At 41.0% G+C, this 20,193-nt stretch overlaps 1 protein-coding gene and 1 long non-coding RNA gene across 14 annotated transcripts in view; one reads left to right on the top strand and one right to left on the bottom strand.

Moving 5' to 3' along the window:
• bru3 (CUGBP Elav-like family member bruno 3) overlaps window positions 1–20,193 on the top strand; it is a 590,175-nt gene that overhangs the window by 110,760 nt on the left and 459,222 nt on the right. The window lies entirely within an intron of this gene.
• LOC117604002 (uncharacterized) overlaps window positions 15,224–20,193 on the bottom strand; it is an 89,003-nt gene continuing 84,033 nt past the window's right edge. The window contains exon 3 of the long non-coding RNA XR_004581329.1: window positions 15,224–15,526. This is a non-coding gene — a long non-coding RNA (uncharacterized LOC117604002). The remainder of the gene's footprint in view (window positions 15,527–20,193) is intronic.

Raw genomic sequence — 20,193 nt, 5'->3', positions numbered from 1 at the left:
CTACTTGCGGGAGGTGAAAGAAGATAGGAGGGTTTAGGGGGCCTGACTGGAGAGCAACGTATAAACACGAGCCCTGGTCTTTCCAGCTGCGAAAGAGGAAAGAAGAAAAAGGGAATGAAAATCCGGACGATGAAGAGGAAGGGAGACGCGGCAGGGACAGGTATAGGGGATGAAAAGAGAGAAAAGGAGTAAAAGGAGAGTACCTGCTCGAAACTCGTATCCGAAGGGAGCAAAGAGGTAGGCTTTGGATTATTCGAGGCACGGCGACGATCTTGAAGCGAGCCGTCTATGTATTGTGAAACTAGCCTCTATCGATCGAACCGTTGGATTATGTCTCAGCACTTCGATTCACGATGATTATTTTCCTCTGTTTAATCTGCCGCTTATACAGAGTGTATCGAAAATCACGGTGCTACTTGAAAGGGGATGTTTCTTCAAACAAAAGTAAGAGGAAAATATAGGATGACAGTTTTCGATGCAAGCTTTGATTCTCAAGTACCAAGAACATTGTCAGCTGATAAATAAAAAAATTAAGGGTAACTAAAAATCTACTTTAAAAAAGGACATAGAAAAAAATGTAGGATTATTATCTTGAAAATCTTTTGAATATTAATCATCACTATAATGAATGCAAGTAATTAAGATGTTTAAGTTATACGAATCACTCTGCATAAGTCTCATTTTGATATGCCCATCGTTATTGTTTTCTGATGATCTAATTTATGTACGAACTGCATCATCGACTGAGAAAGATTACGATGGAAAAACAGTTGTTACGTATCGAGAACGGAGGAAGAAGCGACGAAATTGAAAAATAAGTTTATGCCGGTCATATAAGTGCAGTTCTGCATTTAGGAGTCATCAAACTTTATCATGCCAGCTCCCCTCATAAAGTTGCTCGCTCGTGTACCTCCGTTAGGGAAGATGAACGTTTGCGAGCAGCCGTATCGTTCAATTCCTACTTCGTTTTGTCAGGTTTTGAATACCCTTTCCGGCGATAAGAGAAGACGAATCTAATCTTGGAAGGACGACGTTGAATGCCTTCTATGTCGCGATCGATGGCAACTGTACTTTTACGTCGATAGCTTTCTCGTGGTATTGGCTAGGTTCAATTTTTCCTTTTGTTCGATGTTTATCTTGTGCTCTAACGAATCCTTGCGCATTCATTTTAATGCAACTCTTTCTTTTTGCAAAGAAAAATTATTTATTTCACATTTATGGAGACATAGTTCGTGTATTTTTAATACATCGAATTAAATCAAAAATATATAAATTATGTGATAGGTACTAAATAGTTTAGAGTCTGTAAAGTGTACAAATTAATTAATTTTCTGGAGGGAAAAAATATTAAATATGGTAACAATATTTGCCTTCATTTATTCCTAATAATAAGTATCAGTTTCAATGGAATTTCCAATTAGTGAGCTGGTAGAAATTTTACTTATTAATATTGCCCCACTGTAGTGACCTGTTACCGATCAGTGTTCTTCATTCTCCCAAGAGTACCCTCTGAAACTCGCTAACAAGTATCTCTCTCACAACGCTCGCATTTGTAGTTCAAATTTATCCATACGCTAGTGAATAGCTTCTGGGAGGTTCCGAATAGGCATCCAGGTTAATTCGTGCAAGACCGGCATAAAGTGTGCTGGTATAGTTTCCGGTATAACCGCGGAAACTGCGAGAGCACACGAGAGTCTCGCGGCGCACCACGGAAACCAAGCACGGACCTTGATGGTGCACCCTACCTGTCGGCCGTTTCTGCCTATTATACTATTTCTAATTAATTTACCGACCGAAAATGTTTTCCCATCTTCGTTTTTTCCTCTGCTCTTCTCTCTCTCTCTTTTCCTGCTGTATCCAGGCATACTGTCCCACCCTTTTGGAGCGGGATTTCTCCCTGCGGGCTCGTAACGTGCGTAACAGACAACAGAGAGGAGAGCAGCACGTATTTCTCGATGTTGGGGGGGGGTCCCTCTCGACGTCGGCTGCCGGTCTGCGAAACGAGAACGCTGGCCAATTAACAATGCGAACATGACACCCGCGCATTCGACCAACCTCTGCCCAGAACCGAAGCTGCCTGGAGGCTCCGTTGCGTATATTTAAATTCCATTATTCATAATGCATGAGCAACGAGAGGAGTCTGGAACGATGGGCCTGGCTAGCTGGCTGTGCACTTTTTTCGCTGCTGAAAGTCCCGGTCGAATTAAACAGCCGCCTCGCGGATCTCCGCAGGCGCTGCTTTTTGTCTAGCCCTTCCCACCACTCGTCCGTCCGCTTACCCCTGTCAGCTTTACCCCAGGATATCACCGAGACGACGCGAGGGATGGCCGCGCTGTTTTGCCACGCCGCTCTTCCCGAAAATTCTCTGTTTTACCTGCACCGCTTTTTCCGCCGTACGCGATCATTGTACGAGCAGGTAGAGAACGACGCGAGAGCGTTTCCGTGCGCAAAGAGAGAGAGAAAGAGAGGGACGTGGCCCCAAGGCGAATTCAGATATTTATTCTTCGATGGGGGTAAAAACGGGGTTGCTCTGTCGCGCGGTCGGCTGAAATCTGCGCGACAGAAACACCGTAACCACCGGCGCGGAAACATTACCGCGAGTTGCAACATATTTTTAGAGAAACCGCGTTCACCGAATGCCTCGACGAATCAACGCTGAAATAATGAATTATGCTACAGCGGTGTTATATTTTATAACAAAACTGAACATTTTTCTTGGGAAAATAGGTCATCAATTTTGATCAATTATTTTTATAATTGATTAAAAAATCGAGGGTTCAGTTTCTGGGCAATATCTAAAATTATAAATCTTAATACGCTTTTCGATTGAAATTATCGTCAGCACTCCATTTACAATATTTTTCTTTTTAAAGTAACGTGCATTAGCATCCGTGAATTTTCACGAAGGGTTTACCCGGCACGAAGGGTAATCGTACCGGGTCGAGTATTACCGGTGTTCAAATACATTCCCGGCTTCGTTTGGAGGAAAGTATTCGCGGTGGTGTAACGTAAAAATAGAAGGTCGTTCATGCGATGGGGTTCTCGATCGAAAGTAGAATATACCATTACGAGGTCGATTATCGGCCAGTTACGGTGAATTCCTCAGGAGTATCTTCGTAGAACCGTGGTAGAGATCCTTGGTGAATTGCCGAAATAACAGTATACCGAAGGATGTAATGAGAAACCGATAGTATCGGGAGGTAGCAGGCGCGAAGGATCATCGTAAATTCAGACCAGGTTATCCGAAATGTTGTCGATACGGTTTCAGTATCGACGGTGGGCCGTCATCTTTGTGCTTTCGTGTGCAGCCACTCGCCGCACGTGTAACTGTTTACCTCGATTTTTATCGGTTTTATTCTCGGTCGAATCTTACGAGCGACACGGAGAAAAGAAACAGGGGAATGTACGGTTTCAACGGCAGCTGGTGCTCCTATTATTTTGCATTTTGGAAGGTGACGCCGCGACGCTGGGTTTTATTTAAATCTCTTTCGACGTCGTTTCATTCTGTACCGAATGCGCTTAATGCCGCCCGCTTCTGTTGCGAGAGACAGTTTTGTGTCTATTATTCGACTTTCTTTATCGATCTCACGGCGGAAACCGTGGCTTCCGCTCGAGGTAAATAGGGGAACGTCGGTGGAGAGTTACGGGGAAAATTGGTCGAACAAAATCGCACCGCAGACGAAAAGTGTTGCTTTCAGTTGAACAAGGCTGTTTAATTGTATTTCATTTTGGCTTGATGTATTTTTAATTTTTATACAATAAGTTTATGGTACATACGAAGATAATAGGTTTTCTGTTATTTAAATTCGATCATAAAATATATTCTTTTTGTTAAAATTCTACAGAGGCATAAAAAAATTATTATGCTATTCAGTGTGAGAAATAAAAGTTTATTTTTGAATTTTAATGTTCAAAAGATAGCATACATAATAACTTCAAAAAGAATTCAAAAATACATATTTCTAATTTCATTGAAGTCGAATCTATTAAACTAATATTCAATTCAATGATTAACATTATTTTTAGCGTATTAATTAGATTAACTATTGCGGCTGATTATACACCCCTCGGTTAATAAATCATAGAGCAAGCTCATTAATGAAACACTAGAATCTGTCGAGTGATTGACAGAATTAAACACTGTCAGTTCAGAATCTAATTAATCTTATTATTCTCTACAATGCGCAGAAGTAGTTTTCAATAGCGTTTGCAAAATTAATACCTAAGTCATTAAGAATACCTAAGAATAATTAAATTATTCGGAGCCTTTGACCTGAAAATTCATTTAACATGTTATAAATATAGGTGGGAAAAATGAAACAGGAAGTGTAGATATAACTTCATGATAAAATTTAATACGGAAAGATAATAAAAAATCCAATTACAGACGTTTCCTAATTAAAAATTGAGAACACTTTTCACAATATATTTTTTATGACCTTCTCATCAAATTCTTTAGAAATTTTTCGTTGGTGGTTAGATCCAAATTTTTCAAATTTCTACTAATGTCCTGGGCGATCTAAGGTCTGAGTTTTAGGTCGAAACGAAAACGTTAATCAGCGGGGGTAATTTTCTACCGCAGAAAGTCGCGATGACTGGACGAGGTTCTTACTTATAAACGATAAAAGCAGCCTAGTTCGTGGATACTTTAGCCACTCGTTATAAAGGATTACGTCACGGAGACGGTGGCAGCAGAGTCCGGGAATATTGCAACGAATGAACTGACCTCTCCCAAGACGCTTGGGACTAGCTTGAATTCCAGTATGGGAAAGTCCGCCGGGAAATGAGCCTCGACGCCCCCACTACTTCCAATTAAAAGTTACGCCGCTGTTGAACCAGAGTTAATGAAGGAAATAGAGAAACTACAGCACCGTCAGCCCCGCCCCTTCCTCCAGCCCTTCGCCACCGTCTCACGTTTCCGCTCATTGATTTCTTTTTTCTTCTTCCTCTCTCTCCCTTTCCTTTCGATCTCCTCTCGTTTACTCTCGCTGTCTGTGTTCCTTTTCCTCGTGCCTCCCTTATTTCGTTTCCCTCCTTCATCGGGAACGCAGATTGCACGACAGCCTCGGGAGCGAAGAGACACCCGAAGAAACTGCCGTTGGGAATAGGCAAGAGAAAAAAAAAAGGAAAGAAAAGAAAAAGAGGAGCCACGAAAGCGAAATTGAAAGGTTGTATCGGGCGGCGATTGTAATTCTTCTCGGTTGCTTCAATCTTCTTCTTTTATCAGGTAAATAGCGTCTGCCACGCGCAGCCTCGAAAATACGCCTAGCGCGTCCCGTGAAATTGAAGTTTTACCCCGTCTGGTTGTCTCGCTTCTGCCAGGAAAACTTCTGCCCCGCCTGCTTCACCGGATTTAATAGTCTGGCGATAAAGCTATTAATCTTTATTAATTTCTAATTAGAAGAGTAAAAGTTTCAGCCTCGCGAAATAGCTTCGAAAGTTTGTGCACGCGAGCGTAACCGTCGAGGGTAGACTTGTTTTCTTACAATTATGCTCGCGATTGTATCTTTTCACCCGAAGGAAATGAATCTTTAATCCGATTCGAGGGACACCGTCGTCGCGGGGATGCAAACGTTACTTTTTGTTGTTTCCTCACGGCAGGAAGTGATTTCTTCTTACTGCAATATAGTCTTGGGACTATCGAGACTCAGTCCTTTTATCGTCGAGCCAAGGTTCTCTATTTATTTAATACCGTCGCGCTACCGGAACACTTTCTTCCGAGCGACGAACTTGCGACACACAGAACAGCCCCCGGGTATGGCTACCCGTCTTAGAAGAAGCTCTTTTGTCGCGCCGCTGTCTTATTTACCTTTGTCCAATTGCAGCGGCTGCCTCGCATCAAATCATACCGGCAACGTGTGCTTTCGTTCCTGCTGATGTTGGCAAAGCCAGACGAAATTTTCGGGAAGAATATATTATTTTGGAAAGCTTTTTTTTATTGTTCCAAGTTGAGTCGGATGAGTTAAAGGAAGTCAGACATTGCACCTTCACCCCCTTCATAGTATAGGTAAAGATGCATCCTCAGTGCATTCTTGCAACATATGAGGATTTTTCAAGAACTTCATTACTTCCCTTAATGAATTGTGGATTTGGCACGTTTCAAAATTTAATTTTTAATTTCTACAATTTTATATCTGTATACAGAAGTAGGTTACCTAAAAGTGAACATTTTTCTTCCATTATACACATGTTACAACAGAAGGTTCACTTCCATAGAAAGAAAACTCTGGTTCACATACAGATCTCTGAAAGGTTTTTACTTATTAAAAGGGACTCGTGTGGCCTATATTATCATCCCCTTTGAAACTGTACGATTTTTATCGTGTGCAGTGTTTCAGAAATAGAAATACCCGGTTGAATAACAGTAGTAATTTAAGAAAGCTGTATATATTATTATCGCATAAAACATTCTTATTACAATTTACAATAGACGTTGTAAATGCAATATCTTCCTCGTTTGCCTTACATATTCTACCATTATTTTTCTACTTCAATTCTTTTCTATTCGATCATGTCCCGGATGTACCAACGTTCAGATAAAAAAAAAAAAGAATCAAGAGTATTCATATTCAACCACGATTGTGCACCGTTTGCAATGTAGCTCCGCAAACCTTCGCTCGTTTTTTCCAGGCATTCATTACGAGAGCATCGCGTGATCATTTAGCGAAACTCTTGATAATAAATAGGCGCACGAAGGGATGAAATTGAAATGGGACTTGGGATACGGGTATTGAAGCGTCGCGTTGGATATCTTGAACGATACTGCGCGAAAATGATTGGGCTCGCGAATAAACTAGACGAATTTCACGTTAAAAGATGGAATTCCAGTGGAGGGCTCTTGATGCACGAGTAATTCAGATGGGAGAAAAGATTGAAGTTTCTCGAGCGGGACCGCTGAGAGGGAATTGAGAGAAAAGGAGACGCAACGCGGAGGAAAGGGGGTGGGAAAAGGTGGGGGGCGAAGAAGCACGGAAAAGGAAAGGGGCGAAGGATATTGGTAAACACTGTACACTCTCTTCGTTCCCTCCGTTTTCTACCGTCTTCGCCAAGGATTATTCCATAATCCAAATACTATAAATACCAGACCAGCACCGCTGCGCCAAGCTCATCCCTTTGGATAAGAACCTTAAATAAATAGAGCACGAATGTTAAGGAGGACTTTATGTTATTTATTTTGTATCGTCAAATACTACCTCGAGCTGTTTTAATAATACGTTTCATCGAACCCTGTATGTAGGTTGAGTCTCAGATCTTTAGAGATGTAACAATTTTATGAACAATTTTATTGACATCTTTATTTTTAAACGTAAATAACTGATATAAATTAATTTTTCCTTAGAAGAAAAAAAATTGTTTCAATTTTTCCTGCTTTCGAAAGCAACAGTGATATTCGGATTTTGAACAGTAATCTTTCTTATTTGCCATACAAATGTAGTTCTCGTTTAGATAACGATATCCCATGAAGGATTTTTAAATTGAATCATGAACGAATGTATTGCCGGATGAATCGGGGATTTCGATTTTTACTTTTCGACTCCGGCTAGGTGCACGAATCGATCACCCTCGAAACTTCGAATGTCGTAATCCATTTTGATGCTGTCGAAAGACGAAATATCCCTCCTCGTGGAACTTGATACTGGTCATGGAATTCGTTTTCCGTTCCTTCCATTACTCAGCGTTGTTTCCTCGATACTACGGCTGACTTTTGCGCACCATTTCTACTGTCACGTGCAGACGTAAATCGATCAGCTACAGGAACTAGGCCGTGCTTCTACTTTGTTTTATTTTTTTTTCTTCTATCCTTCTTTTTTTTTTTTAAATTTCATCTCGCAGTTTGCATGTGAGTAATATACGCCATTATTTAATACAAACTTCGAGCAACCCGTTGAACGTATTCGTCGATCTAAATTAGTTTAATTACAGCCTACGATTTTACACGAGTGCGCAACCCTTTTTTATTAAGCACTTTCGACACGGAGGTAACTCAAAAATAACGAGGGTCACGATACAATAAAATTCTAATTCAGGTTCGAATAAATTGCTTTTCAATTTAAGTGGTTTTTGTAACAAAAATAGAAAATTTGTGTAACACTTCAATAGTTAAAAGACTTTGGTATTATAATATTCTGAAACCTATCAATTTTCAATGTTGAATATATTAAGTGATTCTAATTGATCATTCATTAAAATGTTATAACGTTCTCTTAAGTGATAATTTGTTCATATATTCAAAAGTAGCGAAGATAATTAAGGTGATCGAAGTTATTGGAGCACCCTTTATTCGTCGAATGTATTTATCGGTTTAGGTACACGGAATCGAAAATTTATGAATCTCTCGACGATCCGTTATCTGAAAGGCAATAAATACAGTGTACCAACTGCGCATCGATTAAGTACTAAGAAATATTATATGGGTCAGCGTGTTATCTTCGCAAACACATACAACCGCCTGGGGCGGTTTCGCGATCGTCGGGCGAAAAAATGTTCCTGCTAGCTGTAAATATCCGTAAAGTATGGTCTCATATTTTGAAAGGCGGAAGAAGCCTCCACTCCCGACACGCCCTTCTCCCTCGTCCAACGCTCCATCCGTTTTCCTACTCGCCTCCCTTTCTTTTCTAACCCCCTGAAAAACCTAGCAACACCCCAACCAACCTGGTAGACACAGCAGCGAGAAAGTAGCCGTTTTGCCTCTCTGAAAACTGGATAATGTAGGTCCCGGTTGTACCGGTATAATATAGTCAGCCTTGTCCTGGTCCACGTTCCCTATAAAAGGCAACGCATTATTTAAACCTCTTACCTCCATTCTTTGTCCACGGCATTTCCTATTCCCTGGCTTCTTTGCTGGCTTATCGCTAATAATTTATGACGCTGGCAAACAACAGCTATCAGCACCCCCGCTCTCACTGTCCGATCGGTCATCCGGAATACCGTCCTCCTCTCAGCCGGTGCAGAAAAACAATTTAACAAGATTTAGGTATAAAATATACCAAATATCAGCACGGTGTGGTTGATCGCAACCACGTAACGTCGTAAATCACGACATTGTTGGATAGAACGGGATTCAATAGTAGCGATATTATATGACAATAAATAATTGATTCCCGTATCTTTTGTACAACATTGTAATCGATCTTCTGATTGCGCTTTTCACGGTTTGTTGCAAATCGAATGATACGACTCGTCGATAGGAGTTTTTGTAATCTGAAGGGAAATTTATTAGTCATTGTTATGCGCGATACGACTTGCATGGGGGAGTACAGTGATCTGTAATATACGATGGGAGGTGGTGAAATATTACAAATTAGTATTCTATAAATGGAAGGTATTGACTTAGGGGGATTTCCAAAAAAGGTTAAAAATATTTTTATTTTGTTTACAATATTTCATTGCATCTATTATTAATAATTTAAAGTGTTTCAAATTACATAAATTAAAAAATTCATGTCACCCATGTATGGATGAATTAATATTTACCTCATGTTATCTAAAATTTTATTTCCATTCCTCACGCTATTTTTAAATCTTCGTTACACTAACAGAGATAAAAAATACATTCAGGAAATTATAAATCATTCGTCTGTAAACTTAGCATAAATTAGTTACAATGTTGTTGACATCAGGTGTCGATTTTACCACACCACTCATTTTCTATCTTCCATCAAATTGCATTATTTTTGAAATATCAACTCGTTTGCAGTATTTTGAAACTCGTATCGTAACCATGATTGTTATGATAGACACTGCATTCGATTTTCCTGATCATCCCCTGCGTATCAGGTGGGCTGTACGAGGTAACCAACAGAGGGGGAGGAATCACTACAAGTATCTGCGTCAGGCTGTAATTCGCCCAAGCTGCTGAGTACTCTCGATAATTCTCGAACGTGCGATGCATCGAATCCGTATTCGCACACAGGCTGGACGGTTTGTGTGAGAGGGGCACAAACCTAGTTACAAGGCTGGTATGTATGGTATCCGTGATCGGGAGTTGGATCCGATGCGGAATTCAAATGGTTCGGAACTGCGTGGCTATTTTTTTCATCCGGAATCGGCATTCGCAGGCTGCAACGTTCAAACAGGAAAAAAGTTATTTCAACGTGCGGTCAGCGCTCTCTCCCTTTCCTCCTCTCTCTTTTTTTTCATTTCGAAAGACAGATTTGACGGACAAAATTCGACTCGTGAGTTATAAAACGCAAGAGAGTGGAACGAACGTCACGCCAACGATCGTGTAAACCTACCCCAGTTTACCCCGACATTTTTCACACGAATATGTACTTACATTTCCGTGTTCTCGACCTGACGGCAGGAAAGAATATTCCGTGATTATAATAACACCGTTTGCACAAAAGGGAGCGTGATACCTGAAACATATTATTTTTACATATTTTATTTATTCGCAGTGAATATTGTTGTATACCGAATTATTCACTATCGTACTTGACCCAATCTCCAACACTCCAAGTCCTTCCGACCTCGTGATCTCATCCCTTAACACTGGACCCACGATAATTCCTACCTTCCCATTTTCCGATTCTATAAAATACCAAACACCTTTCCCTCCGAGCTGAGATTTTTCCGAACCTTCTAAGGGTCTACGTTTGTCACGACGAATATTGTTTTATAAACTTCCCTTGTATTTTCCGTTGCGATTAAAGTAAATAAATATCGCGAGTGGAATACAATATTTTAAAGATTATTCTACACGATACACGTCCGCGTTCATTCTATCAATCAGCCTGTTAATGAGCTAAACGAAACGAATTCGGTGAAAAAGGCTGAAATTACAGAGTCACGCAGGATTATTAATCACCATGACAAACTGAACCGTTTATCTGGTATCGTATATATCCTCGTTGCAGCGTGAACGCGTAAATTCAATATTTGCCATGGATGAAATACCCTTTACTTCCGGTAGCGGGTACGGTGTCGGGTCGCAGCGTCTGCACTCGAGACAGAGTGGCAGATCGGAGGAAGCTAACGTAGACATGGAGCCTCGTTTAGTTTACCTCTTGCCTGGCTTTGTAAACGCTGCTAGCACGTGTGTACACATATCATCGAATGTGACTCGAAATCGAAGCAGCCCGTGGACGTGACGCAGTGATGTAACGAAGCCCGGAATATTTCGGGCACCTGCCGTTTCCTCTGTTTTATTTATTTATCGTTAAGCTTCGTCCAAAAAGATTACACACGTCGCTTATACTTCCTCCTATACACCCCGGGGATCAATTTTCTTTTGAATACATACAATTTATGTGCAGTCGCTCGGATAAAAATTTGAAAAAAAAAAAGGGAAAAATATAGGAGCACTTTTGAAATACATTTATTTTTATTTAAATAGAGTATGCAGTGATGGATATACAATTTTGTATAATTGCCTTAGCAATATTCAGGTTTCGATTATTAGTTTTAAAAATATTCTAAAAAATATTACATCTCGAAAGCAGGAATATTGAATACAACGGTGATTGTTTAATAATTTCCACGCAAACTGCGGCCGGTACGCGCACCCCGAGCAAATATTAATATTTCTCCCCCGTCTGTTGGACGCCCGGCCCAATTTAAATCACGATTGATCGTTCTCCGGGCCCGGTAAGTGGCATTACATCACCGTAATTGACAATCATTACGGCGCACCGACACCGCTGACGTGCCGCAAAGCAAACGCGAAGCGGTTTGCGTCTGATCTGCGTAATATATGGCGAGCAATAACTTCCAATTAACCCCCGACGACGCAACATCGATAAGACAGCCTTTATTTTCCCTGTATCCACGAGAGTTCCATTAGCCTGCCATTTCCAGCAATGCCACGCCATACGGTATGAACGGTGAAACCGTTTCAACCGACGGCATTGATAGCGAACGCTCGCATATATGTATGTCCAGTCGGCCACGTTTGAAAAAGAAGAGAAAAAGGAAATAAAACCACGGGGTTGGAGGTGGAGGGTTGCGCTCGGTTGCGTCAACCAGAGCCAGCGGAGAGTTCGCTTTCTCGATCCCATCAACGGGTTAAATGCTCGTCCCATTTTCCCCTCTGTCCTGTTTCGGGATAACGGGGAAAAAATTTCATCTTCATGGTATCTAATAAAAGAAGTTTGATCGGAAAGGGTAGGGCACGCGAAACTCCTGAGCTTGTCGTTTCTTCACGGCAGACGACGGTCATCTTGACTTTACGGCACATAAAAGGTAGCACGATAATCACGCTCGTCTCGTTTCGCGTATTACAAGTTTCGCCACGCCGGTACTTCGAAGTTAACGCGTGACCCAGAATCGTGGAACCTTCTATTCGCGATGACAGCGCGAACAAGGCGTTTCGACACCTTGCTATTCTTCGTTTCAACGAGCTTGTACGTCATTTGAATATTTCATCATTTCCTCGAGCATGGTTTTCAACTAATTGTACTCCCTATAAATCAGCGGTTAATCGCGATGCTGATTATAGTTGAACGAGTACGCTTCGATCGGGAGTATAATTAGGTACTCGTGTTATGACGAACAAAATTGGTTAGAGAACGGATTACCGCGAGAGGCTATCTCCGCACCAACGTCAATTTCGCGATAATTAACGCAACGGCTCGAGCCAGCAGTCATAATTTCCCAGTGATCGATATTTCGAAATCACTTTAGCCGCTCTTAGATTAGTAATTCTTTTTTTTTTTTCAACGGAACGTATCGAGGTCGGTAATCGCGCGATTTGACCAAGTTACTAGCCCATCACGATTCCAATTTCAACGAGCCGGATCGCATCGTGCGGGCATGTGTGTATCGGATAGACATCGGTCCTGCGAAACGAAGTTTCCCGTAATTCCGGTGAAATTTTCGTCCGCGATGCCCGGCACAGCGGGAAATTCGAAGTTGCTGATGCCGATGGGGATTTCAGAAGGTTTCCGTCGTTGGTAACGGTGTAAGATACTTTTACACCGTCTAACGGTACATCCTGGCCTCCAGGAGCAGCTAGCGAGCAGGGAAAATCCAATTGGCGAATTCCTCGGCGTCACTGGACCGCGAAATGGGGTGGCAGGCATGGCCGCAACTGCTTCCATCCCCCGGGGTAGTGATCGTGACGGTAGTGGGGCTCGTCGTAGCAGTGATGTTAGTGGTGGTGGTGTTACGAGATCCGAGAAGGGCTTATAAATTGCATACGATAGCGTTTACCCCACTCATCCCTCCCGCCATGCTGCTCCGACACCCACGTGTCCAACGAAGATTGCGCTTCAACCTTTGCAATTGATTTATTTAAGGTCGTAGCTCGTTCTTATGGAGAAGGAGGTGACGATTTGAAAGAAAATGAATTTCTTTTAAGTTCTAATAAAATTCCAGATGGTATCTCTTACTATTTTATACTTTAAGGTATTTTGAAATAATTGGAGTTGGATATATTTTTTTTAAATTATAAACTTTATTTTATTTTACACTAGAGGAATTAATATTTTCTATATTGCAACAAGGCTATCTACGTTTTCTAATTTCTAATAAAATTCCACCTGTTATCTCGAATTTTTTTATATTTTAATGGAAGGTATTTTGAAATAATTAGAGTTGGATATACTTTTACAATCAAAGAATTAATATTTTCTATATTGCAACAAGAGATATCAAAGTTTTCTAATTTCTAATAAAATTCCACCTGTTATCTCTAACTTTCTTATACTTCAAGGTATTTTGAAATAATTAGAGTTGGATGCTTTTTAAAAATACTAAACTTTATTTTATTTTACACTCAAGGAATTAACATTTTCTACATTGCAACAATAGGTATCAACGTCAAGGTTTTTTAGAACAAAGAAATTTTTCCCTTATTCCTCGCTCAAAGAGGTCGTCCTCGTCCCCTGTTAATCCAGTCCGTTTCTTATCTTGGAACGACGAGACGGTGGTCCCGGCGGAAATATCAAGTGGCAGCAAGATGGCGAGGAAGAAACAGCCACTCCACAGATCGCGGTGGAGAGGCCGTGTTAGGTCCATCTGGTGCGGGCTTGAGTGTAACCTGCCGGCCAGATTGGGGTTTCTTGGCCCCTTACCAAAGAGTGGCAGTGGCGGTGATGGTAGCGTAACAGTTTGCCCGTGTTGAAGATGGTGTAGGATGCGGTCTGGGCTAGAAGATGACGGAGAGCCAGAACAGGGATCCGTGGGGTCTTAGGTGGAAAGCAGAGACGAGGGTGGAGGAGACCGGTAGCACATGGTCTCCTCTCTACATGCATGCCGGTGTCGCCTGGCCCTTGCGGCGGTTCAATCCGCGTATTTACCTACATTGAATCTTTGCCAACCTACAATTACCGGTTACCCATTCTTCCTGCCGAACTCGTGGCTGCCTGCTTGTTCGCCTGCCTCCCCGACGAATCTCAATGCCAAATTCACGAGGATCGCGTGATGCCTAGCTTCATCTGCATAATGTGCTCGCGAGGGATATGTATACGTGCTGTCGAGACGATAAGCCAATCCTGTTATTTTCCTATCATCCGGTGAAAATCGAAGCACTGCGAATTGCGCGATCTTTTTCCAACCGTTCGCTAACTCGTCCTTGCTTCGTAACTTAGGTATAGTCGTGCGCAGAAATCTGGTAATAAATCTGGTCTGTCGGTAAATGACAAGTGTTTCATTCGAGACAGAGTGATTCAAAGAACGAGATTCTTTAAAATATTCTAAATATTAAATAGAATTTCGAGGGGAACCTACATTTTCGAGACATTAGAACAAAGAGACGAATAATTCAAAGATGATTATAGCATCAGGAATCATATTTTTTCCCGCAATTGCAATTGTGCATGCGATGCATTTTCTTCGAGTAGCAGTAAAATCAATCGCAATTCAAAGTTCGAACCATCGAGTAGGAAACGCGTTTCGAAACTTTTCGCGTACGATTGCACATCCAAACTTTCTTCCTGCGTATATCGAATTAGCTCCCTATCGCGAGCTTCTCGAGAGGAAGGGAAAACACAATCTTTTCCAGCAGAGTCGGAATAAGCACGTAGATGACGAGAGTCGAGGTTGAAGCAAGCAAAAGCGTCGGTGAACACGTCGCACAGTAGGTATCTTTAGTGAAGAATACTTGGAGACACAAATCAGATTTTCAGATTTTATTTCTTATTTCTTGTTTTACAGAATTATGTTATTTTATTACAAATATTACATTATTCACAAATGTCATTATCAAAATATAATTTGAATTTTCAATAAATTTATATAATTACAATCTTGTATAATTAAGCATTAGAATTTAATTTTTAACACTTAAGATACACAAGGTGTTATTTTTCTATTTTAATTTTGTTTGATCCTAGATAATTCACTGTGATTCGTCGACACATCTGCACGAGTAGGGACAGGAAATTTCGGTGCCTCATTTTGGCTTTATCGATGGCCTGCTTGTTCGTTTTGCGGTCTGTACAGGCTCACTTAACAACTCATAAAGTCGTTGACGGTCGTCCACGTGCAATTCGGCTGCAACCTCGTAACGGCATTATACCTTGTTGACCTCGGTCAACCTAACACGGGGAGTCGGTGTTAGTGGCCGTGGCTGCGGCGGCATCGTCGCCTGGAAATTGAAACAAATATTTTACGAGGGTTCCGGAGTTACGACGATAATAATTAAAAGGTGGTTCTTGCTCGGCGTCCGAGCGTCGCGCATAGGATATAAAGCCAGCGGCTCAGATATTGCTGTCAGCCTGCTCCGAGATGTTCGAGATCTTTGATCTACGGAACCGCCCGGTCTTCCGCTGGTTTTAATTACGAGCCCGGAACTACGAAGAACTTTCGATTAAACGCGTAAGAACCGAAGCCCCGATGAACGTTTTAGGAACTATTATTAGAGGCTGAGGTAACCAGGCGCAACGGACTTTACGATAAAGGAACCAGTTTTACGCTTCGTTCACCCTACGGTATGCATTATTTAAATATTCCAAATTAATTATTGAAAAACACGCACCATTTTAATGAGTAGTTATAGATAGTGCTATTATTATCTATGTAGAAAAAAATTACTACTCTAATGGCAAATCCTTAGACAGCATTGATCCGTGTTTTTCATAGAATTTGAAGAAATATAAAGCTTCAAATTTTTGTTACAAGAGTCGACTCGATTCCTATAACGATGTGAATGATCACGTTTCTTTCAGAATGTCTTTAACCCTGCTACGCGATTTTAAAGGGTGCCTCGAACGATCTCACGGACTTATCCGCCACGTATCGCGCTGCTTCCAGTTATCGGGGATCATTTTCAGCCCCAAGGGGTTCGAGCGAACCGGCTTAAAGCGGAACGAATCGCCTTCGATACAGCCCATACGTGCACGAAAAGTGGAATTCTTTTTGTTCCACTCCTCACGATACGGTGATACGATCATGTCAATCACTGTAGATGCAAAAGACTGGACATCCCTTTGTTTTCAAAGGGTCATGATTTAGGAGATCGCAGACATCCCCAGATGAGGTTAGGTCTTCATGCAGAGTGATAATCGTACCTGTTTCACCAGTCCCTGACATCTGAAAAGACCCAATTTTCACTCCCTTTGATTCTATTCTTATATTTTTGTTATCATTATTATAATTGTTTGACAAACTTGTATTCACTTCATGCACTTTGATAAATAAATTATTTTAAGAAAGCAACTGAGGTTATTTAATTTAATTTATCCAATTTCGTTTCTAAGTTATTTATTTAATGCCTGTAATTTCTTTTCTCAGTTATTTATTTAATTGACTCTTCTATCATTTTAGTTATTCAATGCACTTAACTTCTTTTCTCAGTTATTTCTATATATAACATTCAATAACTGTTTGATCTTTAATAAATTAAAAATATAATATGCATAACAAAACCCAAACTTAAATCAAAACACAATAATTACTTCTCAATATGAAAAGTTTGACCTATGGAAGGAGCCTCAGTCTTATAGCGACCGCCGAGGGATGCGGATTAATCTATCAAACATATTATACATATACTTCTAATTTATTTTCAGAGTTTAACCAATTTATTTTATTTTTATTTTATCCCTTATTGAATAAGCTCATCAAAGGGGAATAAAACTTATGATTTTATCCCTATTCTGGGCCTCGACTGACCACCCTTTTTATTTAATATTTTATTCTCCCTTATGAGTCCTGCTTCACTTTTTCAGTTATTAATTATTTTATCCTTCTTTATGGACCAAACCCACTCTTCCTAATTTTTATTATTTTATTCCTCTTTATGTACTAAGGCCTCCCTTCACAGGTACTTATTTTTTTCATTCTTTTCATGGACCTTGTAGGGACTACTCATAAATCACTGTATCCTCGTATCCTTTGTATTCCTGCTTCCTTTACATCCCAGCCCTTCTTATATCCCTGCATTCCTTACATCCCGGCATCCCTTATATTGCTGTATTCTTGCATCCCTTGCACCGCTGTAAGCTTTTTTTGAGTAAGAAATCGTTACAAATTTAGTTCCTCTTTTCGCCGCCAGAGGGCGCTGATTCGAGCTTCGAATTTTAGTTCACATTTTTCCTGGTAGAGGGCCAAAATTTCGACCTGATTTAGTTCCTTTTTTCGCCACCAGATGGCGCTGATTCGAGATCGGGATTTTAGTTCGCATTTTTCCCGCTAGAGGGCCAAAATTTCGACCTGATTTAGTTCCTTTTTTCGCCACCAGGTGGCGCTGACTCGAGGTCGGAATTTTAGTTCACATTTTTCCCGCTAGAGGGCCAAAATTTCGGCCTGATTTAGTTCCTTTTTTCGCCACCAGGTGGCGCTAAATTTATTCGCACTTTAGTTCCTTTTTTCGCCACTAGAGGGCGCTGTTTTTTCGAAAAAATTTAAAGATGGAGAGATATAAAGGATAGAGGGATGTGAGGAATACAAAGATGTTAGGGATGCTGGAATATGAAGAAAGCAGGGATGTAAAGGATGCAGTGATGTAAGGAATGCTAGGATGTAAGTAATGCAGGTTTATAAGGGGTGTAGAGCTGTGAAGGAATCAGGGATGTAAAGGATGCACACGGGAGTAATAAAATCAACACGTTTGTCCTCCTAATGAGTTTATTCAATATGCTAAGAAGATAAATACAGTAAATTAAATGAACACAGAAAATAAAATAAGTGTATATGTATGTTTAGCAGGTAGATCTGTACCCTTCGGCGGTCGCTGTAAGACTGATGATGTTTCACTTCGCTCTAAGTCGAACGGTTGACAAAGGTGCCGCAGCCAGCTACCTGCCCTCGTATCGGTGCCTGCAAATTGTTTTTTTGGTTTAACATGGGGAAATCTTGCATAACACAAAATATGTCTGAAATATGTTGCAAATCTATTATTGTGAGTCTACTTACAAATCAACCCTCAGACGGCGAACCATGGAGAAAGCCTTTCTTTATGAATCCTACGTGTATGTGTGCAGCTGGAAGCCTAGCTTCGATCCCATCGACAATACGTTAAATCGTGAAATAGATTGTCGTATTATCGTGTAGTTGGCCCGACGACGTTCAGAATTGTTCGTATTTGTCAGGAACCGACGACATAGCGGGGCGACTCGGCTCGAATCGAAGCCGGCTTTCCTTTAAAGGACACGAACGGAGCTGCGATCCGTGCTGAATTTTAAATCGATTCCCTAACGTGGCAAATAATGACGAAAAATCGTCACGGTAATAGGGTAGAAGGGCGACGATGGAACGCGATAACTCTTCGTCGAAGGAACGAACGCGTATACACTCGGTAATTTCATCTTGGTCCGACGGTTGCTTTTACAACGCTCCTTTCTTACAACGAACAACTCGTTGCTTCGTACACGCTTGCCACGAGTTATGCTCGTAAAAAAAAAGGAGAAGAACGCCCGTAGGAAACGGATACAGAAGTCATTTCCCCAGGGAATCCTGTTTATGATCACTTTCAAGCTATACACGCCGTATAAAACGAAGCGCCTTGCCCTTCTCTGCGGATCCGCAAAACAGATATAACATGTCAGAGAAAACATGGATGTATACCTGACACGTTAATGTCCTTTGTAAAGCCGCCTGTACGATAGTAATGGCAGCCGTAAAAGAATTAACGTTGCGAACGTATTGTTCGTAAAAATTTTTCCGCGAAACTCGTTCGACGCGTTCAATTTTCCTTTTGAATCTTTGTCTCTGTACCGAGAATTGTTCCATGGTTTCGTCGTCTTTTATTTTTAGCGATGGAAATTACCTTTTAATAGTATAATCAATTTAGGAAATGAAACACATTATGATGGAGAACAAAAATTATACTATGATGAATTATCTTTAGAAATATTATTTTCATTAGAAATAAAAAATTCTAAAATTTTAATACAGATTGAATTAAACTTCTTAAAAATCTTATAATCTAAAAGAATAATCTGTAAAGAATAAAACTTTTACGTAGAATAATTTGGATTAATATTATCAGTAAATCAAACATTTAAAATAAAATTCCATTTCTATAAATCAAGAACCTCGTTTGATCGTTCAGCTTGTTAGAAAAATGAAAAATTCAAACATCACGAAACTATCTTAGAAACAGCACGATACACGTCGTTCGTCTCTCGAATGTGGCCTACTTATCGTCACACCTTTATGTAGAACGATCTTTTGTTCCGGTGTAAAAGCGTTTCCTTTCATCAGCCGTAAACACGAGGCAATATGAAGATTAGTCTCGGTCGGGCACATTCGAACCCGCTGTTGAACGTCGTCCAGCCGATTCGTTCGCATCTGTACACTGTAGCGGGGGCGGACTCGTGCTTATTCAAATGGTTACAGGCCTTTCGAACGATATAATTTCTTCAATATTTTAACTCACATTGGAGCAGGGCGCCAGCCGCTAAAAGACCACCCACCGTTGGTTGGCAGACTTCCACGTCGTCACCGCAAAACTCCTTCATCCCAGCAGCGGCGCGGCAGCAGTGATTTCGAGGAAACCGCGCCATTTCGCATGCATAATACATTCTAATAGTTTCCCCCGCTCCCCCTGATTCTTGCCACTGGCTATACGAGTCAGCCGCCACAACCGAAAAGAAGCAACGTAAACCGCGATCATTTTCGTCTACTCTTGTTCCATACGAAGGGAACGTTTGTCCGCAAGCACGCGCTCCATTCCGTTCGCCGCTCGTGCCAACCGTTGTCACCGGAAATGGCCTTGGGTCTGCGACTTCGACCCGTTCATACGAATTACCGGTCTACCCATTGGCAAATCTATTTCCCTGCTTCGCGCTCTAGACTCCACTCCCCGGTGAT

The sequence above is a fragment of the Osmia lignaria genome, chromosome 11 (genome assembly GCF_051020975.1).
Source record: "Osmia lignaria lignaria isolate PbOS001 chromosome 11, iyOsmLign1, whole genome shotgun sequence".
NCBI classification, from domain to species: Eukaryota; Metazoa; Arthropoda; class Insecta; order Hymenoptera; family Megachilidae; genus Osmia; species Osmia lignaria.
The sequence above is the reverse complement of the archived record's forward strand: the minus strand, read 5'-3'. Positions and strand labels throughout refer to the sequence as shown.